At 33.5% G+C, this 13,512-nt stretch overlaps 1 pseudogene; it reads left to right on the plus strand.

The window, feature by feature from the left end:
- The first annotated feature begins 1,209 nt into the window (after positions 1 to 1,209).
- LOC112475135 lies at positions 1,210 to 1,328 on the plus strand (annotated as a pseudogene).
- Positions 1,329 to 13,512: the final 12,184 nt, after the last annotated feature.

Consider the following 13,512-nt stretch of genomic DNA (forward strand, 5'->3'; position numbering starts at 1 on the left):
TAAATGGGACTATATCACACTAAAAAGCTTCTGCACAGCAAAATAAACCATCAACAAAACAAAGAGGCAACCAACCAAATGAGCGATTATTTGCAAACAAAACCTCCAATAAGGAGCTGATATCCAAAATATATAAAGAAGTCAGACAATTCAACAATGAAAAAACAAAAAATCCAATTTAAAAATGGACAGAGGGCCTAAACAGACAATTTTCCCAAGAAGACATACAAATGGCTGACAGATATATGAGAAGATGCTCAACTCCATTACTTTTTATTTGCCATTTTTTCCTCGTGGTTTAAACTGGCTCATACATAGAAAATGCTCAATATTTTGTTTCATGAATGAATAAAGAAATGAAAGGAATGAGAGATCAAGAGAAAGTACATGCCTCAAATCTTAAAGTTATAAAAAAAAGTAATATGTGTTTTATTTGTTCCTATCAGCTGGGCAAGGCAGTAAGATTAAAGATGCAATGTTGAAATAAAATCCAAAAGTTATTAAAGGGCCATAAGAAACAGGGCAAAGTTGGACCCAGAAATAGCATTCAAAGCAAGAGTTTAAACAAAGTTTCCCTTTGAAGTAAGTTGTTTAAATTCTGTATATTGTTTATAATGGGCTAGGTTATGCTACACTAACAAATTACCCAATTCTTAGTGTCTTAAACAAGAAAGACTTATTTCTAATTCACAGTACATGCTCAACACATGACTCTTGGTACTCAGCTGGGTACTTTATGTCACTCTCACTCCAGAACCCAGGCTAATGAAGAAAAGGGAGCGCTGAGAAGTCTTACCTCACCAACGAAATGCTCTGGCTTAACTGTGACATTTATTGTATCATTTCTGTTTTCAATTCATTATCCACAAGTAGTCATATAGGCTCATACAATCACAAAGGCACCGAGAAATATGATTCTACCACATACCTAGAGGACAGATAACTGGTGATATTTAGTAAATAGCACTAATGACTGCTAGCTTTGATGCACCTATTACATCTACTCAGCAATCTCTACAATAAACTGGTTTTATAAAGTGAACTAATGACCAACAATGAGAATTTCATAGAAATTCAACATAAAGTCATTGCTTATATAATTTTAAAAGGACATTTTCCATTCTTCTCATCCTTCTCACCTTTCTTCCATTTCTTCAGTGAGATCTCTAATCATCTCATAAATATTTAATAACAAAAAGGTAAAGCATAGTCTATGGCCATGCCATCCTGAACAAGCCTAATCTTGTCTGATCTCAGAAGCTAAGCAGGGTTGGGCCTGGTTAGTACTTGGATGGGAGACCACCTAGGAAGACCAGGTTATGTAGGTGTAAAAAATAATAAAAAATAAGAGATTATAAACTGACAAGTTCTGTGTGATCCGTGAGGTCAACCAAGTGTTGCCTCACCTAAAAAAAAAAAAAAAAAAGGTAAAGCATAATTATTTGTTTGAAATTATTTTAGTATACTTACATTCATCCATTCAACAAATTTATAGCACACCTACATACCAATAGAATAAAATTTGCTCACCCTTAAACATTAGTCATAACAGCTTATAATTTCAACACTGCACCTTTAAACTAGATAATGGTGTGCTAAAACAAAAACACCAGTGTGGAGAATTCAAACTTTTAGTCTTAATCACATGTTCCAGATACAAGAGCTAAAGAAAATGGCCTTAATATTAATATTAGATTTCTGAGGATAACTTTCACTGCCAAAGCCTGATTATATAGTTCAAACCCAATAATGCTAAACTAAATATAATAAAAACAGATCAGTTTACAATTATAATCTTGCTATCTGTTGAATAATATTTGCAAGACACAACAAAAGCAACATCAAATCCTTTTTGGCTGTGACTAGGCAGTAAACAGAAATAAGAACTAGATTATATTTCAGATAATTTAAATAATGTGAAACAGAGGATAGGAGTTCTTCCAAATACTCCAGAGATTTTGTGAACTTTATTAAATCAACTGAATAATTCAGCTCTCACCTATATTAGAATTCCTTTAACTTCATTCCATGTGGATGTATTAGCCCTCTTGCAAGTGTGTAGTGTGTGTCTGTGTGTGTGTGTCTGTGTGTGTGTGCACACTCATGCATGCAGATATCTAGAGAGGGGGAAAGGAATAAAGAAAGCATAACAAAAGAGGGAGACTACACATATGTATGGATAGGGGGTATATGGTATATCTCTGTACATTCCTTCTTTAATTTTGCAGTGAACCTAAAACTGATTTAATATATAATCTTACTTTTTTAAAAGGAAGCAAAGATAAATTTTAAAAAGAAGGCACAATATACAATTCCAACTTTATGACATCATAGAAAAGGCAAAACTACAGAGACAATAAACAGGTCAGTGGTTATCAGGGACTGCAGTAGGGAGGAAGAGGGAGATGAACAGATGGAGCACAGGGCATTTTTAGGGCAGTGAAATCATTCTGTAAGATACTGTCATGGAGAATACATGATATTATGCATTTGCCAAAACTCAGAACTGTACACCAAGTTAACCCTAATGTAAACTATGAACTTTAGTTAATAATAATGTATCAATACTCATTCATGAATTATAAGAAATATACCACACTAACATAAAATGTTAAATTGGGGAAATTGTTTATGGAGCGGAGAAGTGAAGATAATGGGGGATGTGGGAGCTCTAAGTATTTTCTGCTCAATTTTTCTGTAGATCTACGGGTACTCTAAAAAGTAAAGTTTGCTAATGAAAAAGAAGGAAGAAAGGAAGGAAGCAAGCAAGCAAGCAAGCAAGCATAATGCATCCAGGAAGAATCAAGGAAAAAATAAGAAAGCATTATAAACAAAAAACCAAGAGCTTAAAATAAGATGGTAGAAATAAGAACAGTCATAACAGTAGTCAAAACGAATGTGAATCAGCTAAAGGCCTATATTAATAAAAGCAAAAAGGCCATCAATATGTTTATAAGATATACCTAAATCAAACAAAACAGATATATTAAGATAAAGTAATAAATCAAAACATTCCAAACTAACACAAGGAGGATGAAAATAGAAGCGACTCTATTAATGTCAAAGTAGACATAAAAAAAAAAAAAGCCATTATTGGATTAAAGGGATAATTATTGATAAGAATTACAACCCACCAAAATAGTATAACAACCATAAACACTCTCACATCAAATGACATTGCACTGAGTTGAAAAAGCTGGCAGAATGCTCAAATTTGACATATCCACCCCCATACTTAGAAATTTTAACATACCTCTCTCAGAATTTGAATGAGCATTCAGGAAACAAACATGCAAATAAGGATACAGAAGATTTGAACAACCCAATTAAAAATTAATGCAATTATTTGACAAAATCCAGCATTCGTTTATGATAAAAACTCTCAGCAACATGGGAATAGAGAGAATATACTTCAACATAGTAAAGACGATATATGACACACAGGTAACATCATACTCAATGGGGAAAAGCTAAAAGCGTTTTCTTTAATATCAGGAACAAGACAATGATGTACATTTCACCATTTTATTCAAGACAGTACTAGAAGTCCTAGCGCAGCAGACAAGAAAAAGAAATAAAAGGTATTCAAATTAAAAAGAAAGAAGTAAAACTATCATTATTTGCAGATGAGGCGATACTGTATACAGAGAACCCTAAGGATTCCACCAAAAAACTATTAGAACCGAAAATTGAATTCAGTAAAGCATCAAGATACAAAATTAATATTCAGAAATCAGGTGTACTGTATACTAATTGTGATTTGTTTTTTAACTTTTCTTTCTGATTGCACCAGTAACAAATTATTGGAAAGAGAATTTTTTTAAAAAAATCCTAGTTGGTATACAATTATATCAAAAAAAATAAAAAATAAAATACCTAGGAATAAATTTAACCAAGGATGTAAAAGACATGTGCTCAGAAAATTATAAGACACTGAAGAAGAAACAAATAAATGGAAGCATATACCATGCTCAGGGTTGAGAAGAATTAACAATGTTAAAATGTCTTTACTGCCCAAAGCAATCTATACATTCAGTGTAATCCTTATCAAAATGCCAATGGCATCTTTCACAGAACTAGAACAGATAATCCTAAAATTTATAGGGAACTATAAAAGGTACCAAATAGCCACAGCCATCTTGAAGAAGAACAAAGTCGAAGGTATCACGATACACATTATATCAAACTGTACTACACGGCTATAGTAATCGAAACGGCATGGTACTAGTATAAAACAGACACGCGGATCAATGGAGAATAGAGAACCCAGAATTAACCCATGCCTATGTGGTCAATCAATCTATGACAAAGGAGGCAAGAATATAAAATAGAGTAAAGACAGTCTTTTCAACAAATAGTGTTGGGAAAACTGAACAGACATGCAAAAAAATGAAACTAGACCACTTTCTTACACCATATATAAGAATAAACTCAAAATGGATTAAAGACTTAAATGGAAGACCCAAAACCATAAAACTCTTAGAAGAAAACATAAACAGTAAATTCTTTGACATTGCTCTTAGTAATATTTTTTTAATGTATGTCCTCAGGCAATGTAAACAAAAGAAAAAAGTAGGCAAATGGGACTATGTCATACTAAAACGATTTTGCATAGCAAAGGAAACCATCAACAAAACAAAAATATCCTAATAAATGGAAAAGATAGTCATCAATGATATATCCAGTAAGGGGTTAATATCCGATATTTATTTTAAAAACTCAATGACTTAACAACAATGACAAAAAAAAAAAATCCAAACAATCCAATTAAAAAATGGGCAGAGGACCTGAATAGACACTTTTTCAAAGAGGACATACGATGGCCAATAGACATATGAAATGATGCTCAATGTCACTTATCATCAGAGTAACACAAATTAAAACCACAATGAGATATCACTTCACACCTGTCAGAATGGTTATTATTAATAAATCAAAAAACAGCAAGGATGTGGAGAAAAGGGAACCCTCACGCACTGTTGGTAGGATTGCAAACTGGTACAGTCACTATGGAAAACATTATGGAGGTTCCTCAAAAAATTAAAAATATAACTACCTTATGACCCAGCAATTCCATTTCTGGGTATTAATTCAGAGAAATCTGAAACACTAAATTTGAAAAGATATATGCACTCCTATGTTCACTGCAGCACTATTTACAATAGCCAAGATTTGTGCACGTCAATAGACTACTGGATAAAGATATATATATATACACGATGGAATATTACTCAGCCATAAAAAAGAATGAAGTCTTACCATTTTTGACAACATAGACAAACCTAGAGGGTACTATGCTAAGTGAAATAAGTCACAAAGAGGAAGACAAATATGTGATTTTCACTTACATGTGGAATCTAAAAAAAGAAAATAAACAAACAAAACAGAAACAGACTCATAGATACAGAGAACGAACTGATGGTTGCCAGATGGAAGGATGGCTAGGGAACTCGGTGAAAAAGATGAAGGGATTAAGAAGTACACCAAGTGGTGAGGAAACTTAATCCCACTGAAATTCCTTTGGCTTTTGAGATTTTGTTTTTCCTTTTTTCTCCTTCTTCCTTCCCCTTTAATAAGAAGTCAACAAGAGCGTTTGCTGACTCCCATGAACAGATGTGCCATCGAGGGGCCATCCCCGAGCCAAGGTTGCCTGTCCAAGGCTACATGGTCCTTTCTCACTGACCTCTGCCAGATAAGTCTCTAGATGTGGTGGAGAGAGTCGGCTCCTTCAAGAGATCATTTTGTTTTATTATTCTTGTTTTTAATTTTAACCATAGTACACACACCAAGGAAGGTATCTTTAAAAACAAAACAAAACAAAAATATCCCTGAAATGTATATCTGGGATTATGATAAGGCAACTGAAGAAATGAAACCTCAGGTATCCTGCTTTAAGTTGTAACTCCCCTCCCCAGGAGATGGAGAATTGCTCTGGTGGATCAGTGTACAGATTTGTACCTAGTGTCATTTTTCTAGAAACTCTTTTGGGGTATGTAAGGAATCACTATGTATAAACTGACCAAGTGCTTCTGTAGATAATGTCAGTGGAATAAATATTTGACGGGCCATAACTCAAATCTATTGGCTTGCCTTTATTACATGTAAATTTTGAATTATGTGACCAATGATTTGGGTTTTATTTTGTACTGCAGGGTTTGCCATTAATAATGAAGAATGCCCCTCTTATGGCACACTCCTATTTGTACCTCAGCAAATGCAAATTTTCCTTTCATTTGCCCTACAACCCTTTTGGTACGCTTAGAAGGTGATTTCCTTTTTCACTGATGGTACTATTTCTTAGTATTTTAAACTGCAACATATCGTGCCTTGTAATCCTTTAAATTATTATTTCATGTATCTCCAAATAAAGGACACTCGTCTCACATTCATTAGGAATCACGTCGCTGCTAATCCTGAACCAGTTATGCTGTTCTTTCTAGTACGATTTCCTGTTCCACCTCGTAGTGAAATCTGCATGTCATCTTTCCCATCCAAAAAAGTCTGAATACTTACAGGAATAAATTTTATTACACTTAACTAACAATTTAATGAAAAATGTAATCCTAACGAAACTTTTTTTGAAGAATTTGATACATTTTTTTTCTCAATAAAAAAGAATAGTCATTGTGGTAGGGAAGAAACTAACCTAGCAAATAGTAAAACATGCCCAAAGCTACAGTAATTTTAAAGGTGTGACATTACCAGAGGAAAAAGAAAATAGATCAAAGAAATAGAATAAGGAGTTCAGAAATGGACACGTGTAAATGGAAATCTAGTGTATAAAAAGTGTGATATTCAAATCAGTATGAGAAAAATGGATGTACTGGTTACCTTTTATGGAGAAACACATCCCACCCAAAAATGCAATACATTAAAATAACAATCAATTAATTCATGATTTGGTGGTTTTTCAATTTGGGCTAGAGTAAGCTGGGTGGGTTTTGGGGTCTGAGTCAGGCTTGGCTGATCTTGACTCAGCTTGCTCCTGGGTCTGCAGTCAGCTGGTAGGTCGACTGGAGCTAATTGGTTTTAAATGGCCTCATTCATATATCTCATGATTCACTGGGAAAAACGGAGTAGAGTAAGCCACATGTCTCTTACCCAGCAAGTTAATTTGGGCTTGTTTGTACAGAGCAGAGGTCCAAAAGCAGCAAACAGTGAGCCTCAATACACAGAAATTTTCAAGTCTCTGCTTACATCATGTTTGCTCTTGTCCCACTGGCCAGACCAAGTTCTACATCCAAGCCCAGAGCCAGTGGAGGAGAACACTACCAAAGAAGATCTTGGCTACAAGGAGGAGTGAGCAAAGCAGGACCATTACTGCCATCAATCGCCATAATGAATTATTCATTAATACAGGAGGCAGGAAAAATCTAACCATTTGGGTGGAAGGTAGGTTAGATTACTATTTTATAACCAAATAAATTCAGAGTATTAAAAATTAAATGTAAAAATTATCATTTTAATAACAAAGCTGACAAATGATGATGTGGAGAAAGTATTTATAACAGATATTCAAAGAATTAAAAGCCATAGTATAAAAGAGATCATAGAAATAAATAAGAAAAAGAAAACACCTCTGTTAAACCAGTGGGGGAAATTATAAATGGATAATTCATAGAAGAAATGTAAATGGACATTAATCAAAAGAATATATGCCCAACTTCAGTAATAATCAAAGAAATACAAATAAAACCAAAACCAAGGTATCGATGTGTGTCAACTATTTTGACAAAATTTAATGGTTAATGTCAAGTGCTGAAGAGTATGTGGGAATAGAATGTAAACTCACATAAAATTTCTAAAGAGCAAATTAGCGCTCTATACCAAAAATGTTCATTTACATACCCTTTGATCCATAAATTTAATTTCTGAGAATTTATCCAAAGAATAGGTATAAAAGTAGATAAAATATATGTATAAAAATGATATATGACAGCCCATTTTTATAAAAACTAAAAATTAGAAACAACTTCTCCATTAATACAATTAAATCGTGAGGTCTATAGGCAATACAATACTATGCAGCATTCAAATGCATACAATAGATCTTTATGTATTGCTACAGAAAGATATCCATGGTAGTTTATTGAAAGACATATGTAAATTAAAGAAAATATGATCCAAGTTAAGTGTAAATTTTTGTCATTTGCATAAAAAATTATAGAAGAATATTTACCAGACTGCGAGGTTTTTTTTATTTCCTCTATTCTGTTCACAATTTTTTAACAGTAATAAGCTGTCAATAAATATTTTTTTGCAATGCAATTAAAAATATTATTGTGCTTTTTAAAAAATCATCTCAAAGAATTCTTTGACCACAAATATTTTTATGCTACAGAATTCTGGAAATTCTGGAAATGTAGTTAAAAGTTTGTGAGCTCTAAAGACAGGAAGTGTGATCATGGACAATGCAGAATGCTACTCCTAGTAACAATGGAGAACATAAAATTTTGAAGGTCTCAAAGAAGAGAGGTCATTAGAAGAAAAGATATTTAAAGCAGAGTATAAACTAAAGTCTCATGAGAGCAAGAATCATTCAGTGGGCCTGAAATGAAATGAAACTGGTAAGATTAAGAGAGAAAAGAAGGTACGTTAGGAATCCAGTCTTCCACTGGTCTGTCTATATTCTGTAAATCTGTGTCATCTTTGAGTGCCAAATTTTCATCCATCTCTGTAAAAGCCAATTAAGAGTTACATAAGTAAACTAAACAAAAATCTGTGGCCCTAACTAATGCTTGAAGTCATTCTGCACTTTCATTAATGCCAGAGCTGATTTCAGCAATGAAATTCTCTCTCTCTTCACAGAGGAGGGTGAGGGTTTGCAGCAGAGGCCAACAATTACATTCTTCTAATTGCTTAGGCACAGGTCCACAATGACCAGATTGTTAATTCACAAATTTGGAAATAATTGCCATGAGGAAATTAAGGCTTCATAGGTCAAGTTAACAAAGGGCCAAATTCAATGACATTTATTAAACATGAAAATGTTTTTTAGATGAGGAAGGTGTGCTATTTGGCAAACAGGATGAACTGATAGTGACCCAAAATGGCTATTTCATTTTGAAGATGCATTTGAATCTCTTGTGCTTCTATCTTATCATTTCTCAAATAGAAATACTGTTCATTTGTAAGTGCTATCTCACATTTAAGGATTTCACAGAAAAAAAAATGTGTGGTAGAAAAAACATAGATTTTGGAATCTGAATCTGCATCCCAATATCCTCTTCTGAAAAATGGGTAAAGTATTATTCACTTCATAGGATGCTATGAGGATTAAATGAGATGATATATAGGTAGAGTTTAGAATGTTATAAATATTTAGTAAATATTTTTCTTTCCATTCCCTTCCTCCGGCCATTCATTCTTACTTCCTTATGTGACTTCCAGGGTCTTCTCTGGTTGTTCACATCTTTCAAAGCCCTGCTCAAAACTCACCTCCTACTCCAAGTTACTTTTCCTTCTCATCTAGTGTCTGTACCACATGAGTTACTTGCATGCTTGGAGGATGAGGGGAAAAGTTGCTGGTTCACTTACAGTTATGAAATGAGCTCCCACTCTGTCGCCAAGAATTTCCTCGTCTCTTCAACTACATTAGAAGTTCTCATGCTCTGGGACATTATCTTAAATTTCTTTGTCTCCCCCAACAGTACCTAGCATATAGTAATATGTAATAATTAATCATGGGCTTACATTGCTTAACTGAGAGATTTTATGTAAGGCATCCAAAATGTTGTCATAAATGTTTTAAAGGCAATTTGGTGCATGAATGTCAATCACGAATACCAGTGCTCTATGGATAGTTTCTGAAGGAAGGAAGAAGCCAGTCTTCAATCTGTTCTCATGAAATGATATTCATATCATGATCTTCCAACATAATTAGATGTTTCTCAAAATAATCTCCTATGTGTTTCTGAGGCTTGAACTCCAGTTCTATTAGATTTACACAAAAGCACCATATACTAATACTTCTTTCAGGTGATGTGTCGGATAACATGTTTTTGTATAACTGAAGAACCAATATGTATGTTTTTGAATATATGGTTAACTTAAAAATATACTTTGACTTAAAAAGTAAATTGTTGAACATATAAACTTTGACTTAAAAAAGATGAAAGTTTTTAAATTCACTTTCAAAAATTATATTTTTGCAAATTTTATGTATTAACCAGAAATCTTTGTTTTCTCTTAACCTGATATAAAAGACAAAAAGAGCAATCCAGGCATTGTATCAATATTTTATCATTGTATAACGGCTATATCTCACAGAGAAACAGCTTTTGTCCTCTGGCAGTAGAATGATTTTAAATTTACTCTTATTACCTGGATGTTTAATTTTTTAGTTTTACATTTTCTATTCATGCCATAAATGATTAAGAGTGGATACTACACAGATAAATTTGTGTAACCATATGATAAACAGTATGGAGGTTACTCAAAAAATTAAAAATAGAACTACCACATGATCCAGCAACTACCCACTGCTGAGTAGTTATCTGAAGAAATTTGAAATGAAATAAGCAACCTTATGTTCATTGCAGCATTATTTACAATAGCCAAGGTATGGAAGCAACCTAGGTGTCTATCAACAGAGGAATGAATAAAGAAGATGAGGTATATATATATATACATATATATATATATATATGTATATATATATATACGGATATATATATATACCTATATATATTCCTATATATATATATAGGAATATTACTCAGCCATAAAAAGGAATGAAATCATGCCATTTGCGACAACATGGATGAACCTACAGGGTACTAAGGTAAGTGAAATAAGTCAGAAAGAGAAAAATAAATAGGATATGATTTTTACTGATATGCGGAATCTAAAAAACAAAATAAATTAACAAATAAAACAAACAAACTCATAGATACAGGAGCAAACTGATGATTATTAGCTGGGAGTGGGGTTGAAGCAATGGCAAAAATGGTGAAAGAGATTAAGAGCACAAATTGCCAGTTACAAAAATAGTAATGAGGATGTAAATTACAGCATAAGGAATATAGTCATTAATATTGTAATAACTGTATATAGCACCAGATGGATACTAGACTTATGATGGTGATCACTTCATAAGGTAAAAAGTGTCTAATCACTGTGTTGTACTCCTGAAACTAATATATTGCACGTTAACTATAGTTTTTAAATTTTTTTCAAAAAAAAACACATTTAAAAAAGAGTAGATACTACAATAGAATAATTTTAAAAAACCAAAAACATTTTTTTTTTAAAAAAGTGGATACCACCAAAGACTACTCCAGAACATTTCATGTTGACTAGCCCTCAGCTAGGACACAGAAAAATAAGCATTCAGCCACTTCAAATAATTGAATGACTTTTTGTTACGTGATGGGAATAATCTCTGCAAGCAATATCTGAGACAATGAACAGCAGCAAATCCCTGTTGAAACGACAAAGATCTGAGACCAGACTAGAATGGAAAAATAAATTGGAAGAGTAATGCAGTAATTCAAACCCAGTTCCTATTAATTGTTTCAGCATTTATGTTTTCAAAAAGAAGAAAAAGTGTGTAGAGCATGTGAGCAGTCAGAAATCAGATGAGCTCTGTTGAGATGAGCACAACTGTAGTATTCTGGGGTGTGTCAAAGACTCAGACAATAGAGTTGGGAAGCATTTGGTAATCAAGAAGGAATGTTTAAAAACACACATATATAAACACAACTGGGGTGTGGTTGAAATAACCTAGACTGGGCATCAAAAGGTCAAACGTCACTCTGGTCTTGATAACCCCTCTGAGGCTTATTTCTTCCTCTGCAAAATAAAGGAAATAATATCTGCAGCACTGAATTGAGAGGAGTAAATGCGTCCTTGGGAAAACCCTTTATAAACTCTAAAATTTCCATATACAGTATTGCTTTGGGTTTCTAAGTTATCTGCAGGCCCCTATCTGCTCCTCCTGCCCACTTTCTTCCCACTCCAAGGATGGGTCAGGGTTAAAGGCAAGGGTATTTTATTGGCTCTTGGCGCTAAGAGGTGGAGCTTTCTCTGTGAAAAGCTGAAGGCCGGATCAACAGGAGTACAGTGAATAATCTCTGTTGATCTGCATACCTTAATTCCAGGTATGCATCTTAAATTTTCATTAGCTTTTTAAGCAGCCAAATCAGTTTGACAGTTTATATTGAACTTGCATTCATACACAATTATAGACTTTCCTTTTTCTAAAAATCACTAATTGTTATTTTATACTTAGTCTGATATTTAAAACCAATGTGCACATTTTTATCCCTGTTAGTTAAATTGTATACTGTTGACTTCACACCTTGGGTCCAGCTAGCTGACATCTGGCATCGTAAGTATTAGCCCACCTTCCTAAATTTGCATCACCCCTGAGAGGTAGCATCCTCCCTGCAGAAGCTTGAAATTAAATAAAGTGGTAAACTTGGTTTGGTAAACACTCCACCCTGAATAGCCCTCTTGGAGATTAATAATGCACATTATCATACTAAAATTTCTGATAGTCTATAGTAAAGAAATCTAATTAACTGTGTTTAACCTTATATTTCCCAATTTTTTGACCATGGGACACACAAAATTAGGAAATTTTGGTATTAATAGAGAATTGGAGATACTATGTTGCCATTAAAAGAATAAGGTAGACCTATTTGAACTAACATGTAAACATCTTCAAGACATATTTTTAAGTTAAAAAAAAAGCAAGACCAAAACAATAAGCATAATCTAACTGCACTTTAAATAAATAATATATGTGTATATGCACATAAACACCTAAGCAAGTATATGTATAAAAGACTATAATGATAAATACCTACTGCTTTTAGTGGTGACATCTAGAAATAGGTATAAAACCTACTGGAATGGTGATGAAAGTCAATAAACAAGGCTTTGTGAGGTGAGTTAAACAGATTTGAAACATTTGGTGGAAAATATCTCCTACGCGGTTTACTCAAATAAAAATATGGGTACAATGCAGTGTAATTTTTACAATCTGCCCTGACTGACATGATAAGGTGACTAAAATGTAACCTGAAAGAATTATTAAAGATTAAAATAAGAGAACATTGTAGAGCAGTGCAAAGAACTGACTTTGATGTTGGTTAGTTCTGGGTTCAAATCCAGAATCCTCCATTTTCTTTTTAAGCTTCAGTTTCCTTGTTTAAAAAAGGAGAAAAATAAAGAGTAAAATATCTGGCTCAAAATTTACATTTAACATTTTCCCCGTACAACAAATTCCTGAACTGCTTTTGGGAGCAGGCTAGAAGTCTGAGAAAAATTAGAACTCTGTCAGAAATGAAACCAAAAGATGGGCTTGAAATCCAAGAAAAGCCACTTCGGGTTCCTTCTAAGCAAATATTAATATTAACAACTCTATTTACTAGTGAGCATGAGTAAAAGAGGTCCTGACAGAGGGACTTAAAGTTGTGCTCTGTGGTCCTGGCTTGTAACAACTGAGTCCTTACAGAGGCAGCTGAGCTGTTCTGGCCCCAGAAACACTATTCCCAAGAAAATAGA

Source organism: Pteropus alecto, unplaced genomic scaffold (assembly GCF_000325575.1).
Source record: "Pteropus alecto unplaced genomic scaffold, ASM32557v1 scaffold50, whole genome shotgun sequence".
Classification (NCBI taxonomy): Eukaryota; Metazoa; Chordata; class Mammalia; order Chiroptera; family Pteropodidae; genus Pteropus; species Pteropus alecto.